Source organism: Mesoplodon mirus (genome assembly GCF_964341445.2).
Source record: "Mesoplodon mirus genome assembly, chromosome: 3".
Lineage (NCBI taxonomy): Eukaryota > Metazoa > Chordata > Mammalia > Artiodactyla > Ziphiidae > Mesoplodon > Mesoplodon mirus.
This window is the reverse complement of record NC_138978.1, coordinates 6,640,846-6,657,416: the sequence shown is the minus strand read 5'-3', so window position 1 is coordinate 6,657,416 and position 16,571 is coordinate 6,640,846. Positions and strand designations below refer to the sequence as shown.

At 43.5% G+C, this 16,571-nt stretch overlaps 1 protein-coding gene across 4 annotated transcripts in view; it reads left to right on the top strand.

The window, feature by feature from the left end:
• Positions 1–1,599: 1,599 nt before the first annotated feature.
• The window catches only part of RERE (arginine-glutamic acid dipeptide repeats), a 432,591-nt gene continuing 417,619 nt past the window's right edge, over positions 1,600–16,571 (top strand). For 2 of the 4 annotated variants that reach the window (XM_082612291.1, XM_082612295.1), the window contains exon 1: positions 1,600–2,450. The gene's annotated coding sequence lies outside the window, so the exon portion shown is untranslated. The remainder of the gene's footprint in view (positions 2,451–16,571) is intronic. The other 2 variants (XM_082612298.1, XM_082612297.1) reach the window with 1 other exon arrangement.

The window sequence follows — 16,571 nt, the reverse complement described above, 5'->3', positions numbered from 1 at the left end:
CAGCCAAAAATAAAAAAAAATAATTATTTAATTAATTAATTTTTGGCTGCCTTGGGTCTTCATTGCTGCGCTCAGGCTTTCTCTAGTTGCGGCGGGCGGGGGCTACTCTTCAATGCGTTGCGGTTTCTCATTGCGGTGGCTTCTCTTGTTGCCGAGCACGGGCTCTAGGCGTGTGGGCTTCAGTAGTTGTGACACGCAGGCTCAGGAGTTGTGGCTCATGGGCTCTAGAGCGCAGGCTCAGTAGTTGTGGTGCACGGGATTAGTTGCTCCGTGGCATGTGGGATCTTCCCGGGCCAGGGTTCGAACCCATGTTCCCTGCATTGGCAGGTGGATTCTTCACCATTGTGCCACCAGGGAAGCCCCCTATCATTTTTTAAACTGTTGGATGTGGGAAACTGCAATCTGAATAGATATTGCAAAGAGAAAATTATCACTTTATTTGAAATAGATGAGTGAATTATTTTGCCCTATGTTCTATCCCTTAATTATTCTATTATATACAGATCTGAACTCCTTCAGGAAGAGTGTATGATACAAGGACTCCAATAAGCATTTATAGTGTATTAAACTAACAATAAGTTGATGATTCACCCTGGATTCATGCCAGGGTCTGTGAAAGAACTCAATAAGCATGACATGCATTTCAAAAACTGCTAATCATAATTAAAAATTCCAAACCCTTCAATCCTATAAATTATGTTAAATAGGATATGAGCATTTGGCCTGCCCCTCACTCCCCTTATAGCATTATAGACCCTGTGATTATCAGTTTTTGGGAAAGTGGGACACAATACAATGTTTTTCACAGAAAAGGTGATACTTGGATTTTTTTAAGATTTTTTTTTCAAACTTACGGCATAGAGTTGTATACACTCCTCTCTTTCCGAAATCCCCTGTGTGTCTGTGTTCCTTCTTTATTCCTTGATGAGAATTTTCAAGCTTTTCATGTTTATACTTTGTTTCAAATAAGCAGTGCAATCTACCAATTTCTTTTTTTTCTTTAAATAAATTTATTTATTTTATTATTTTTGGTTGAGTTAGGTTTTCATTGCTGCCCGCAGGCTTTCTCTAGCTGTGGTGAGCGGGGGCTACTCTTCATTGCGGTGCGAGGGCTCCTCATTGCCGTGGCTTCTCTTGTTGAGGAGCATGGGCTCTAGGCACTTGGGCTTCAGTAGTTGTGGCACGTGGTCTCAGTAGCTGTGGCCTGCGGGCTCTAGAGCGCAGGCTCAGTAGTTGTGGCACACAGGCTTAGGTGTTCCGCGGCATGTGGGATCTTCCTAGACCAGGGCTAAAACCCACGTCCCCTTGCATTGGTAGGCGGATTCTTAACCACCGCGCCACCAGGGAAGCCCCTACCAATTTCTATTTTCTTTTTCTAATTAATCTTTCCATAGACTTATTTTGAAGACGTTAATACGCATCAGAATTTCGAGTCTTTGAACGAATCGTTCTAACCCACTCCCGGTCCCCCCAGGGACATGAATCCGCGTCTTAAGTGGCTGAAAAGGCAAACCGTGACCCTGGTAATAACAGGAGCACTGGACTCCAGCCAATCCCGCCCCTGGGACCTGCCCGCTGCGCGCCCCAGCCCGGGACCCGCACAAAGACACGGCCGGTGGGGAGCCCAGCCCACCGCCAGGCCGCCTGCTGGAGCGCGCGCTCAAGCCTGGCCGCCGCAGAGCCAGAGCTCTGCCGCTCCCCTCCTTCGTTTCTGCTCATTTTATTAGAAAGAGAGGAAAAAAAAAAAAAGAGAGAGAGAGAGAGAGAGAGAGATAGAGAGAAAGAGAGAGAGCGAGCAAGCTCAGTCTCAAAGAAGTCCTGCCCCTTCGCCCGCCCTCCGCCTCCCATTGGCCCGGCCGCCTCATGCGTCACGCCGGGACGCGCCAATGGCGAGGCGCGATACTGCGAGGTGGGCCGGGCCCGAGCGCGGAGTGGGCGGTGGGTCGGTTCAGCAGCCCCGCCGCGGCTCGGCCACCATAGCCGAGGCGCCGCCGCTCCTACAGACGCTCGCGAGCCGCCCCCCGCGCTCCTAGCCTCTTCTTCCTCCCGCACTCCCGAGACGCTCGCCCGGCTCGGGTCTCGCCCCCGCCTCCGCGCTCCTTTCCCCTCGCTCGCCTCCCACATTGTCTCTGCCTCGTTTTCTCTCCTACTTCAGGGGGGAAAAAATACACCATCATCCTCCGGGAGCCCCCTCGCCCTCAGAAAAACAAAACCAGACATGAGCCTGGGCTCCCGTTCCTGAAGGACTGGCCGAGCGCGGAGCCTGGTGGAGCCCGCACGAAAGGTCACGGGAGGGAAGCCCCCGCAGCCCCCGGCTCTGTCCCCGCGGCCGGCCAGCCCTCGGCCCGAGCCCGGCGGCCCCAGCCCCTCGGGCCTCCCGCCCCGTCCCCCCACTTTCCCAGGAGCCGGCCGAACACACCTCCGTTAATGGTGTAGCGCGTCCGGGGGAGGTAAGTCTGCAAGTTGCCCGCGCGCGGCGTCTGCCCGCTGTTGTGGCCCCTCGTTCTGGGCGCGGGCGTGGGGCGGGCCGAGGGCTCGGCATGGAAGCCCGGGTCCCGGGTAGGGGCCGCGCACGGCCGGGGCGGGCGGGAATAAAGGGCCGGGGGCCGCTTGGCCCTGTGCGGGCCAGGTAGCTGTCCCTCTCGCCCGCTGACCCCTGCTCTTTCTTTGCTCCTTAGTCCTGCTCTGGTTTGACTTGTCTGAGGTTAAACTGTTTCATGTGACTAAATCATGGGCTGAACTAGGGGGCGGGGGGCGGGGAGGCGCGGAGGGAGGAAGTCCAGGACCGAAACTGTGAATTTCTTGAATGTTTGTGGATTTGGGGGTCTTGGGGGAGGACTTTTAAAGTCTCATTTTCACATTAGGGGAAGATTCTCTCTTTGTTTTCGAAATCTCTAGTCCTTTGCTCTGTGTGGTTCTTGAATTTTAAAACCAAAAATCACTTGCGGCAGCAGAGGATTTTTACTATCATGTTTTAGTTCAGCTCTCTGAAGGAGAGTGGCTTTTATTTTTATTAGTATTATTATATTTTTTAAGGTTTTGGAAAGAAGAAAAAGTAGTTTTACATAGATCGTGTGTTGGGAGGGAGAAAGTATTGCAGGTTTCCTTTGAAACTGGTTGCTTGAGAAGTTGTTGAAAGGAAAACAGAATGATTCATTGTTGAATTGTCATTTTCCTCTGCCTCTTTTCCAAGGTTTGCTTACAGTTTTTTCTGGATTACAGACTTCAGACATTGATTTCAGCAAAATGTGTCCTTGAGAAAATGGGTGTTTTATATGTTTGAGTATGTGTTGCTATTTTAAGGTACATTTAGAAAGTAGTTTTGTATGAATCCTGAAATAGTTTTCTTTTTTCTCCAAAGCAGTTTTTTTAAACACAAAAAAGATAACTAGTAAAAGGGTCACTCGGTGAATTGCACAACAAACATTTTAATGTAACACAAATTAACACGTCCTGTGTTTAGATTTGAAACAGTTTCCATAATTGCTTTCCATTTAAAGAGAGACCTTTTTGTCTGGTGTACACTGGTTTCTGTAGCCTCAGTCTGTTGGGGGAGGGGAGAGAGGATGGAGCTATACAATAGTAAAATCATCTTTGGGTAGCTATTTCCTTTCCTCGATTTGCTTGCTGAGTTAATTCCACCGTAAATTATGAACCAGTTTGGATTTCGATGGCCTAGGCTGGATGGGAAGCTGGCTTCCAGCTCTCCCTGTTGTTGAGGTCGAAGGGAAAAAAGGCAGAGGCAGACATACAGACACACACACACACACACACACACTCTCTCTCTCTCTCTCTCTCTCTCTCTCTCTCTCTCTCTCTCTCTCTACCAGGCAGAGGGCTCATTGTTCTTCCATACACACATTCATTCTCTGTCTCCCATATTTGGGACTAGGTTTGCACAGACAAACAGCTTTTTTGGGAGAGGGGAGAGGAGATGGAGGAAGAGTGGGTGCTTTTCTTCTTCAGTTTTCTTTCACCCATCTTCTGTCTGGCCTTTTTTTGCAACCTTGTTAAGAGGCAGAAGAGTACGTCGGAAACTAAAGGACACTCAAAAACATGTTCAGAGACTCCTCTTTTCCATCACCCTTTCTTGCCTTTGCAGCCCTGGTTTCTACTGTTCTTTCTTTTTTGTGCATGTAAAGATAAAATCCCTCATTATATGTCGTGGCCTTATAGTCAGCTTTCGTATTCCTCATTGCCCCTGACTTTGTTGGAGACAGTGATTTGTTTAGTTGACTGTAGCTGTAGTGAATGTGACCAGGGTCGTCTTTTCTAGGTAGAAGTAGATTGTCTCAGTTAAGATAATAAAGATTGTATTCGAGGTTAATAGTTAGCAAAGTGTGTGTGTTTATGTTTTGACATGTTGGTGGTGGTCTGAAGGTTTGATAAGACAGGTATACTGGCTGTTGAGCTCTCTGTGTTTTGTTTTGTATTGTTTTAAAAATCGGGGTTATAAGAAAAGATCTGGTTTTCTGCTTTTGGGGCTAATGTGGAGGCTTCCTAGAACGCTGGACAGGGAATAGGCTGAGAAGAGTACACCTGGGTTAGACCCAGCTCTGGGCCAAGGATGCAGGTTGGTGTGAATATTGTGGGTTGCAGAGTAGCGCCTTCTACTGGTTAATTGCCCTGAAGGATCCGGAAGAAGAGGATGGGGGAGGGGATTAACCTCTGAGGCCTAATGATTTTCTTTTGAACACAGTTGTAGTGCTTTCCTGCAAATGCCACTTCCCTGAGCTACTAATACAGATGCTCTTTGACAGGCACGGCTGCATTGAGGCTTTTTACCTTACTGGCTGTCTTGAAATTAATTTGTTCTATTATTAGAAGTATTTATACATTGTGACTTCCAAGGACTGTCTGTCTTTTATGAGAAATACAGTTTGCCTTGAAATATTAAAAAAAGTAAGGGGGCTTATTTGTGTTCTTGGTGTCTGAAACTCTACATACTCTAGCAGTCTTTTTATTTATTTATTTGGCTGCGCCGGATCTTAGTTGCAGCATGCAGGATCTTTAGTTGTAGCATGTGGGATGTAGTTCCCTGACCAGGGATTGAACCCGGGCCCACAGCACTGGGAACTCGGGAGTCTTAGCCAGTGGACCACCAGGGAAGCCCCACACTAGCAGTCTTTAAAAAGTTTTCAGTATCATTAGTAAAAAGTCAAGTAGACCTGCCCTATAGAAAAGAAAAATCCCAGCACTGGACCCAGAGGTTTTCCCCCAAGATTTAATGGGGGTGGGAGGGGTGGGGGATGGAGGGGTAGGAGAGGAGCTCACTGAAATCAGCAGTTTTGCATATGTAATAGTGCTGCACTGCAGTAGTGTTTCCAAGAGTCATATAAACAAAATTAAGTCTGATAGGATAAATTGTTCTATGGATTAGAGTAAAAAAAAATGAGTCAAGAGAAGATGTGAAATGAGTATGTACAGATTAACACAGAAGGCCAAATTCCTGCTCAAAGGCTTCTAAACCAAGGTGTAGTTTCAGAGATAATCTGCTTGATAAATACCTTGAAGAATTCTTATATCATACGTCCTACCCATCTCAACTGTTTTAAATATAATGAACTGTTAGAGAGGTTTGCAGTGGCAAGGGGGATTCAGTGTAGAATAAACATCTTCTGTTCCAGACTGGCTGCTCTTAGGAATGTGATTTCTGATTCACTTTGCTTTCAAAGCTTAGAGTGTAATCTCTAAAGCTGTGGATCTTTTACAATGAAATGTGAACAGGTCAAATGTATTATTTATTCAGCAAGAGTAGAGTCAGGTAATTTCAGTCCCCTACAGTCTCTGCCAATGTTTTGTTACAAGGTAACTAGAATAACTGAGAACCAATTCACAACAAGAAGGTAACCCAAATCAAGAAATAAATGCACCAGTTACTTTTTCAACTTTGACTTAATGGTTAGTCATAAAGTTTTTAAAAAGTGAGACGGTAATCATTGTCAGGTCCTGCAACAATTATATGTAATATTGGACAGAAATGTGCCAGGTGCTGTAAGCACACACACATGAATATGGCTTGTGCCCTTCTAAAAACAAGTGTATGTTGAATATTATTATGGATTCAGTAAGCAGCCCTTGCTTTTAAAATTAGTTTTGATTCTCTAACATCTTGTTCAAATCTCAGTAATGAAAATTTACGTAGTAAAATAAGTTGTATACACCCAGTTCTTTGGGGAATTTTGTGCTCCTAACTGCTTTTGGCAGCTTCTTTTGTAGTTGACTTAAAGGTTAAGATAGCAGAAAATTCAGGTGTTTGAGTCATTAGTGTAACACAGCTGTGAACTTCGTTACACAGACACACACACACACACACACACCCTGAAACAATACACTATTGTCTGAGATAATGTTTCTGATAATGTGCTCTAGTTCGTTGTAGGGTTTTTCAACAACCAGGAATTTCTCTTGAATCATAGTTAAGTAATTGTTAATAATTAATATCTTGGTAATTATTCCAAATCTGTTGCTCTCCTTGTCCTAAGTGTGATTTTGGTGAGCCTGTTGGCTTGTGCTTAGTTTCTTGTCTAAGAGAGTTCTAGTGTTTTTTAAATAATGAGGAGAAAATAGTTAAGATTGCTTAAGACATTTTAGTGAACATTTGACCACAAAAAACTCAAACATGCTGAAATACGAAATCTGTTTACTAGATTGGATTTTGTTTGGAATTGTGATTTGTGTAACTTGTTGGTTTGGCAAGCAATGCACGATGTAATACGTGTCTGTACATTAGGTAACGAGGTCAGTAGGACTGCTAATACTGTGTGAGGTTTTTTGGTAAGGTGACTTGTTTGTGCTAGTGTAAAATTGTTGTTTTTATTTGGTAAAATCTGCCAGTATGTCAGCAACATACTTAACTGTGGACTATTTCTTTATGTGGTTACGTTACAAAATGATAAGACTTCTAATTCATAGATCACTTGGTATTTGAGGAATTCTTACAGCCTATTTCTCTTGGGCTTTTGCAACAGAAGTTGAAGCTACGGGTCATATCCTGATTTTAAACTAGTTATATACGTGTGATTTGTGAGGGTTTTGTACGAGGAGCAGAGGGTCTTCCAAGTCATTCTCACATATTGGGAAAAAGTGGAAAGATATTTAAACTTCGAGAGGCCTCACAGAAGCACCACAGGTTCATACGGGTCTTGTGGATGCTAGAATGCTGTTAGGGGTATGGATGCTGCCCAGCTTTAGTGACCCGATTACCGCCTCAGTGGGAAGAGTTTGTTGACTGTATGCCCTAGTGCCAGGGCAGTGTATGGATGTCCAGACACTGTGTAGCATAAGGACACCACTCATAAGGGCACAGTGTTTGCGCTGTGGGCCTGGACTAACCTGAAGGAGAACTCGTGAGCAAGCATGGCCGTGCAACATCTCGAGGCAGAGTGTTGGAGCAGCACGGGAGAGCCCCTCCTGCACAGACCCATTCCAGCACCCATGGCCACGCTCAGCAGAGACACCTATGGGTGTCCACCGGCTCCCAGAGGTCTGATTCCTGACCCCCTTGCTTCTTTGGGGGGTGGGGAGCAGGAGGCGGGTAGAGTTGCCGTGGCACTTAGTGTGTGGGGTGAACACAGTTTAGGAGTGTGGGACAGCTGGAGTGTGGGCATGTGTCTGCATGTATGAATTTGGAGAAGCTGCCTGGGAGGCTCTGGAAACCTCTCCCTCCCTGGGCAGAACCTGGCTACCCTGGGGAAATGTATCCACGCTAGAACAGCTTGGCTTGATTCCTCATGGGGTGGGTAGACTCTGGCCACTGATTTAGAAACATATTTGGTATATGAAAACATCACTCAGGTGAATTTAAACTAGATGCTCCTGGGAGTTCCCTGGTGGCACGGTGGTTTGGAGTCCACCTGCCAATGCAGGGGACACTGGTTCGATCTCTGGTCCAGGAAGATCCCACATGCCACGGAGCAACTAAGCCTGCGAGCCACAACTGCTGAGCCCTCGTGCTGCAACTGCTGAAGCCTGCACGCCTAGAGCCCACGCTCTGCAGCAGGAGAGGCCACCGCCATGAGAAACCCGGGCACCGCAGGGAAGAGTGGCCCCTGCTTGATGCAACTGGAGGAAGCCTGTGCGCAGCAACGAAACCCAATGTAGCCAAAAACAATAAATAAATAAAAATAAATACATTAAAAAAAATGAACTAGATGCTCCTTATTAAAGGCAGAGCCTGTGTTCCTCCTGCCCTTTCCCTCCTCTTTCCCTTCCCTCTCCCTTCTTCCTGGGTGGGTCATCGAACGTGGCTGAAGGGGCATCACCTGGCTGAGATGCTGCCATCTCTGGCAGGGCCATCACGTAAGGTTGTTCAGGTTGAACAACAGTATACTAACTTCAATTTCTTATTGAAGAAAGGCGTTCTTCTCTCGCACAAGGCACTGAACAGCCAGAGCTGCCCACCTCATCCTCTGCTCTTCACTCAGCTGTTTTATCTCCGGTTTCTTCGTGTCTTTGTCCCTCTGCTTCCGCTTCCACTGAGGACTCTTAATATATTCAATTAACATTTCCCAAGAAAGAAGATCTGATAGGTTGTTAGTTATCATCACTGTTGGTAAAGGGTTTGGGATCCGGCCGCCTCTTAAGCTACCTGCCTACCTTCTAGATGGCGGGGTGCTCACACCAGCTCTCAGTGAGGTGCACGGTAGGAGCTGAGAGGGTGGAAGGCATTCTGAGCCACGGCCTATGGAAAGGACATTTTTTTTCTTCTTTTCTATCCTGTCACGCTTTTTCCATCTTCATTTTCCCCGACATCTGGTGCAGCTCTTGTTGCTTTTGATAGCTTATCTAAGTTTATTTTCCTTTAAGAAACTGTACATAATCATCAGTGGTAGTCAGTTATGTTCTCTTCTTTAGGTGAGATCATTTTATTACATTTGTCTTGTTTTATTTCCTACGAATCTCCTCATCTACTTGTCTACCTACCTGCTTACCCAATTTGGTGTTTCCCAAACTATATTCATGGCATACTGAAATGCTGCAAGTATTTTAACTGTTCTAAGGTCAAATAAATTTATAATGCATATTAGCACCCTAGAGCCTTCAAAACTTAGGACTATGGTATATAGAGGGTTTTTGTTTGTTTGTTTTTCCCTTCCCCAAAGAACACCTGTGATGTTTTAATGAGAACCACTATTCTGTAGAACAGTTTGAGAAACACATGTGAAGCTAATCTTTTCTTAATCAAGTGGCTTTTGTCCTTTTTTCCTTAATAATGAAGAAGTCAGTTCTGGGTGTCACTGTTACAATGCCTTGCCGCTTTGTACTGTTTTTCTTCAAGCAAGTTTTCCACTTTAGTCTTTCCAAGGGTACAACATAACTACTGTTTCTACCTTATACATTTGTCATTCTGGAGTTACTTTTGATTGTTGCATCTGTTATCGCTCATTCTGTCTTGTAATCAGGTCAAATCAATATTTTTCTTTTTTACCCTGCTCCAGTAGCTATACTCTTATTCAAGATATAATCACTTCATTTTTGGATAACTGCAGTCAGTTGTATAAGCACTGGTCTTTTAACAAATAATAAACGAAAACAGGTACTTAACTATGCAGTTCACTGAAGTAAGCCTTATAGGCATGTAAAGATGAAGAGAGCAGCCTTCTAGAAATTTTCTCTATACTGGCCATCGGTGTACACTTAACTGTTAGAAGATAAAGGTAAGTGTTTTAGGGGATAAACAACAGGGTTCTACTGTATAGCACAGGAAACTATATTCAGTATCCTGTGATAAGCCATAATTGAAAAGAATGTGAAAAAGAATATATATAAATGTATAATGGAATCACTTTGCTGTACAGCAGAAATTAACACAACATTGTAAATCAATCATACTTCAATAAAATTTAAAAAAAATAGGTATTTTAGAGACACAGAATACTCTGGGGTTGTGTTAGTTATGGATTGCAGCATAACAAGTTACCTCAAAACCTGGTGACAGCACAGTACAATTCATTATCTCACAGTTTCTGTGGTCAGTAGTCTGGGAGTGGCCTAGTTGAGTGGCTCTGGCTCAGAGGTCTCTCCTGAGGTTGCAGTTAGGAGGCAGCTGGAGCTGCCATCATCTGAAGGCTTGATCGGGGCTGGAGGCTCTGCTTCCAGGTGACTCACTCCCTGGGCTGTGGGAAGAAAGGCCTCTGCAAGAAGCCTTGGTTGCTTGCCACATAGACCTTTCCATATGGTTACCTGTATGACCTCATTACATGGCCTTTGGCTTCCCCCAGAATGAGAGGAGGGAGGGGAAAGAGAGAAAGCGAGGAGGAAGTTTTTTATGGCCTCGTCTCAGAAGTTACACACTGTCACGTCCATCATATTTTATTAGTTAGAATCAAGTCACTAAGTCCAGCCCACAGGCAAAGAGAAGGGAATTAAGATGCAGCTCTTGAAGGGAGGAGTATCAAAGAATTTGTAGATTTTAAAACTACTACAGGGGAGGCTTCCCTGGTGGCACAGTGGTTAAGAATACGACTGCCAATGCAGGGGACACGGGTTTGAGCCCTGGTCTGGGAAGATCCCACATGCCACGGAGCAGCTAAGCCCGTGCGCCACAACTACTGAGCCTGGACGCCACAACTACTGAAGCCCTTGTGCCTAGAGCCTGTGCTCCACAACAAGAGAAGCCACCGCAATGACAAGCCCATGCACTGCACCGAAGAGTAGCCCCCGCTTGCCGCAACTAGAGAAAGCCCACGTGCAGCAACGAAGACACAATGCAGCCAAAAATAAATAAATACACGAAAAAAAAAGCTATCACAGGGATTCAAAGGAGAGAGATACAGAAGATTAAAAAAAGGCTTCCCCTTTGATTAGTTATCTTCAAGCAGTGCTTTACTTTAACTAGCAGGTAGTTGCTGGTTCTAAGAGGAGAGGGATGTGACCATAACCTCACATTATTCATCTTCTCTCTCTGCCTTTGTTGAGATACCATTTATTTCCTACCTTCTTTCTGTTCTTGTTCCATCAGATTTCATCTGTTTCAGTTAAAACTGTGCTTAGGACACACTGCCTTAAGTTGTTTTGGTTTGGCTACTCATATTTCCTAGCAATTAAGTACCTTCAGTTCTTTAACCTTTTCACTCATTTTATCACTTCATATCTTGTATTAATGTTTATTCTTTGCATTTGTATCTTATTGTTAATCATGTTCTTTCCATTAGATTGTAAACCCCTTGAAAGCAGAAAGCTTTCCTGTAACTATACCAGTATGTATGCTCACATGTAGAATGGGATGTATTCTAAAAGACGCATTTCATGGTGTCTTAAGATGCCATCAGTAGTAAGATGCATCATATTTTATGTACCACTAAGAAATAAAATGCTGCCAATTAAACTATGTAAGACCTGTCCCAGTCCTCATGACTTACAAATGTAAAACATTGTGCGCCTTAGAATCATTGAAATTTGGGCATCTATTTAGGCCGTCTTTCTTTTCACAACTGTGTATTCCTTGGAGGTCATTTCTGAACGTAGATCTTAGAGCAGATGATTCCCTCCCGTTGAAACAGTGTTGTGGGTGGTGTCCCGTCTAACGTGCTACGCCCAACAGCGCATTGAAAGCAGGTGCTACCATAACCCGTAGTCGTTGTAGTTCTGGTTCCCAGAGTAGGTATACCTATTACATATTTTGATTTATAATGTACTGTGTGTTTTATATGTATATAATACAAAAATACCGGCTTACTGCATCATCAGTTTGACTTAAAAATGTCACCTTTATTTTAAATATTGGTGTTCCTCATGGTTCTGTCCATTAACTCCTCCCTCAGCGCTGTCTTCCAGAGTGACCTCATTCCACCGAGTGCTTCCAACCTGCAGGTTTATAAATACAGCCCTGATCTCTCTTCTGAGATCTGGACCCATGTTGCCCTCTGTCTCCTCAGATGTCTTCTGGGCACTGAGCCTCAAGATTTACCAATCTGTATTTGTCCACCCATAACTATTATACTATTGTAGCAAAGTAGTTAAGAGCTCTAGACTCAGTTGCCAGCTTTCTGCTTATTAAGTCTGACTTTAGGCAAGTTGCTTACTTTCTGTGGCTCAGTTTCCTCATCTGCAATGTAGGGGTAATAATAGTACTCATAAATTTGTTGTGAGGACCAGTGTAATTAATACATATAAAGTGCTTAAAATGTCTCTGGTAAATAATAAGTGCTCAATGTTAGCCTATTTTTAAAAATTACTCCACTTATCATTGTCATCCATAGATCTAGCTTTCCACTATGTTCCGTTTCTTTATCTGCAACGCTCAACAACTACGAGCTATGTAGGAGCAATGGGTCAACTCTAGAGGGTTCAAATAAATTCTAAGTCAGCAACATAAAGTTTTTACTATTCCTTGAATATAGGAAATGCTACGGAACAGTACATGATTAAATATAAGGTGAATGACAGGGCTTCCCTGGTGGCGCAGTGGTTGAGAATCCGCCTGCTAATGCAGGGGACACGGGTTCGAGCCTTGGTCTGGGAGGATCCCACATGCCGAGGAGCAACTGGGCCCGTGAGCCACAACTACTGAGCCTGCACATCTGGAGCCTGTGCTCCACAACAAGAGAGGCCGCGATAATGAGAGGCCTGTGCACCGCGATGAAGAGTGGCCCCCGCTCGCCGCAACCAGAGAAAGCCCTCGCACAGAAACGAAGACCCAACACAACCAAAAATAAATAAATAAATAAAGTGAATGACGTATACCAGAAAGTATTGGTGAGGTTTGGGGTGTTAATGAATAATCAGACATCATAACTTAGCTGTCCCTCTTCCTTGTGATGTTCCTAAAGGAGATTTATGTAAGTAGAATAATGGCAAGTGGGAAATTCAGAGTAGTATTTTATTATTAACTGGGCTTTTGGCCAAAATACCAATACAGAGCTGTCTAGTAAACTGGGTTGGGGTGTGTATTGCTTAAACTTAAAGCCTAGGCAAGGGACCTCCCTTCCTCCTAAATCTCGCCGACTTACTCCTCTGGCTGGCCACTTTACCAAAGACCCAAATGTTAGTCTTCTAGAGCGTGTGTGAGAGAAACGAGCAAGAGCAAGACAGCCATCCCTTGAGTATATATGTGTGTAACTTTTTTTTTTTTTTTTTTTTTTTTTTGCGGTACGCGGGCCTCTCACTGTTGTGGCCTCTCCCGTTGCAGAGCTCAGGCTCCGGACGTGCAGGCTCAGTGGCCATGGCTCACGGGCCCAGCTGCTCCACGGCATATGGGATCTTCCCAGACCCGGGTACGAACCCGTGTCCCCTGCATCGGCAGGCGGACCCCCAACCACTGCGCCACCAGGGAAGCCCTGTGTGTAACTTTTAATCTGCAATTAATATTCGAACTTGTTAAACAAGTCCAGTCAGTGTTTTGAACTGTGACCCCATCAGATTAATATTCCCTCCTCTTAGAGAGGTTCAAGAAGGTAGGATATGGAGAGAGAGAGGCGCGTCTTGTTGGTCCACCTTCAGCTCTCTAGTGAGCTTGGTTTAATGGCCTGTGAGAAATAACCAAAACCCGTTGGCTATCGGTCTAGCAGCCCTACATTCTGACTTTTTTTAGGTCAGCCCCTGGGACCTGGGGGGAGGTGCAAAGTGTTTTTCAAATTTAAGGATAAGGTTACTCTTTGAGATGAAATTAATGAGAAATGTCATGTGATGAATTAGATTTGCCATTTGGAAAAGTGGCCCACCATTAATGATAGCTACTGTGGCATTTCGGTAATGTGCTGATTTTAATTTTGGTAATGGGAGTGTAATCTTTGAGGAATATGATTATATATAATTATGTTAACAGAGCAGAACTGAAGCCTAATCATATTATGCTCAGTCTGAAAGAAGACTATGACGACAGATGGGGGATGATTAACTTGGAGGCCAGAAAAGAGGCACCTGGAGTGTTGCCTTCAGATTTTGCAACCTCAGGTGCATTGTTCAGGTAAGGGCAGAGCTCAGTGTTCTTTGCATCTAGCATGTGAGGAATGCTGTAGGTATTCATTCACTTGTTGAATGACTGAATGAATAATTTTATTGTGTAATATTATTGATGTTGATGATAAAGGAGATTTGGCTTAATCTTTTAACCCCAAGACATATTCAGGAAGCTGATTTTTGGACAAATTCTTGATAATGACATTAAAAAATTTTATTTATTTATTTATTTATTTATTTATTTTTGGCTGTGTTGGGTCTTCGTTGCTGCATGCAGGCTTTCTCTACTTGTGGCAGCGGGGGCTACTCTTCGTTGTGGTGCACAGGCTTCTCATTGCGGTGGCTTCTCTTGTTGCGGAGCACGGGCTCTAGGTTTGCAGGCTGTGGTAGTTGTGGCACGTGGGCTCAGCAGTTGTGGCTCGCGGGCTCCAGAGCACAGGCTCAGTAGTTGTGGTGCACGGGCTTAGTGGCTCCGCGGCATGTGGGATCTTCCCAGACCAGGGCTCGAACCCGTATCCCCTGCGTTGGCAGGCAGATTCTTAACCACTGCGTCACCAGGGAAGCCAAACATTTGATTCTTATCATTTATAAATTAGAAAACTATGCAGACATCTTGTAAGTATTAATATGATATTGAGAAATGCTTTTATAAACAGTTTATTAATATTCTTTAAGATACCTAGCTTTATGAAACATCTACATTTTTCTTTAGTATTTTATCTGTAATCGCTTAGCACCTTTTTCATAGCTTAGTGGGAATTTTAGAGTCTTTATGGAATCCTTAAGCAGTTTTTACATTATGAAAAAACTCTAATAACTAGGTTTATAGGCATGCTTGAAACAGTCTATACGTTTGTTGATAATGAACAATGACTTTTCTTCTCACAACTCGGGAGAAATTTAATTTTGTAAGTCATAGGACACAGTTTATCTTTCTATCTGTTGGTTGTCATATTTTCTTTGCCACAGCATACATGTACACAGCATGCAGTTGTATAATTGACATACCAGTTACTTCTGTCAACTTAGACCCAAAGTTATGAATGTGTTATAAAGTTATAGTGTCCAAGAACTTCTTAAAACCCTGTGTTAAGAAATTGATCATAGTGATTGCCTTTTAAGGAGGCATAGTAGGGCCCTGGGGAGGGGGATGGAGAGAGAGGGAGCCTTACCTTTTCATACTCCTACTGTTTGTCATGTATAGATATTACATAAATACATAAGAAAAAGCTGTGCTTTTTATTTTTAGGTTCTTTCCATGCTTTTGTTATTAGATGCTATAGTAACACATCAGGTTAATTTATGTATGAACTGGGGTATACACAATGACGTATACACCAGTTGTGTGCCTTTGAAGAATTTTCTCACCAATGAGAATAAGACATGTGTACAGTGGAGTACTAGGTAGAGGAAAGTACCTCAAGGTGTTGGTGCTGTGGTTTAAGAAAGAGAATTAGCTCTGGCTGGAGGCCTTAGGGAAGGTGTGGTGTAGGAGGAGGTGTTTAACCTGTGTTTTGAAGGATTGGCAGGATTTGGACATGTGATAAGTAGCTAAGAGGATTTCAGGCAGGAAGTTTCATGGAGCAAAGGCACAAAGGCTGGAAAACATGGGAAACGGTACATTTGCTGCTTCTATGATGAGGATTATTAAATTGTGTTTCAATTTCCTTTTTTAAAAAAAAGTCTTCAGAAATGTTCTGTAGCAGGTGCAGGCAGACGTAGTTCTTTCAACTCAGGTAATTTATGTTTGAAGCTGTTGCTGGTAGCAGTTCCAACCAGATTGCAAGAGCATTTTGGAGAGGAGTCCTTTGGGCTGATTTCTCTAAGGAAGAACAGACTGGTTCGGCTGGAACAGTAGAGCACTGGAAAGACAGGGGTCATTGCCTGGGGAGACTTAACACCAGGGTGAGACTGTCTGAGAGCCTGATGCATTGTAATTAAATATAAGTTGTAATTATAAAATTAATGTATACTCATTATAATCGATTCATACAGTTCAAGAAGAGTAGTGCCCACTCCCCCAATATTCTTCTAGACGTTTCCTATGCATATATAAGCACATGTGTATATGCTATACGTACTCTCTTGAATTTTGCTTTTTACTTAATACTCCAATCACATTTTTCAAGTCAATTGTAATTATACCTCGTCTTTTTTTTTTTTTTAAATCTGCATAGTGGGGCATTGTGTGGATGCATACTTTAATTTCCTGTTGATGGACACTTAGACTGATTCTCGCTTTTTTTAAAAATCCTTGTACCTGTACAATTGCATAGGTGTATCTGTAGGGTAAATTTTTAGAAGTGGAATTGCTGCAGCAATAGGTGTGTGCATTTTTAATTTTCAGAGCTGTGAATAAATTGCCCTCCAAGATGTGCTGGTGTACACAGAGTGTTTTAGGGTTTAGATTTCTTTATCTTATCACCAACCCTGGACATTATGGAAGTTCTTGATCTTTGGTAATCTGATAGGAGAAAAATGTACAATATTTTATTTTAATTTGCATCTTAGACCATGAATGAAGTTAATGATCTTTTTATATATCAGAATTTTAAAATACACATTTTTGTTGTCTCTCAGTAGTAGAGCTGGGTGGTTTATGTTATATGGATCACTTCTTTCCAAGTACCATTTATTTGTTTATTTAAAAAATAACTTTACTGAGATAT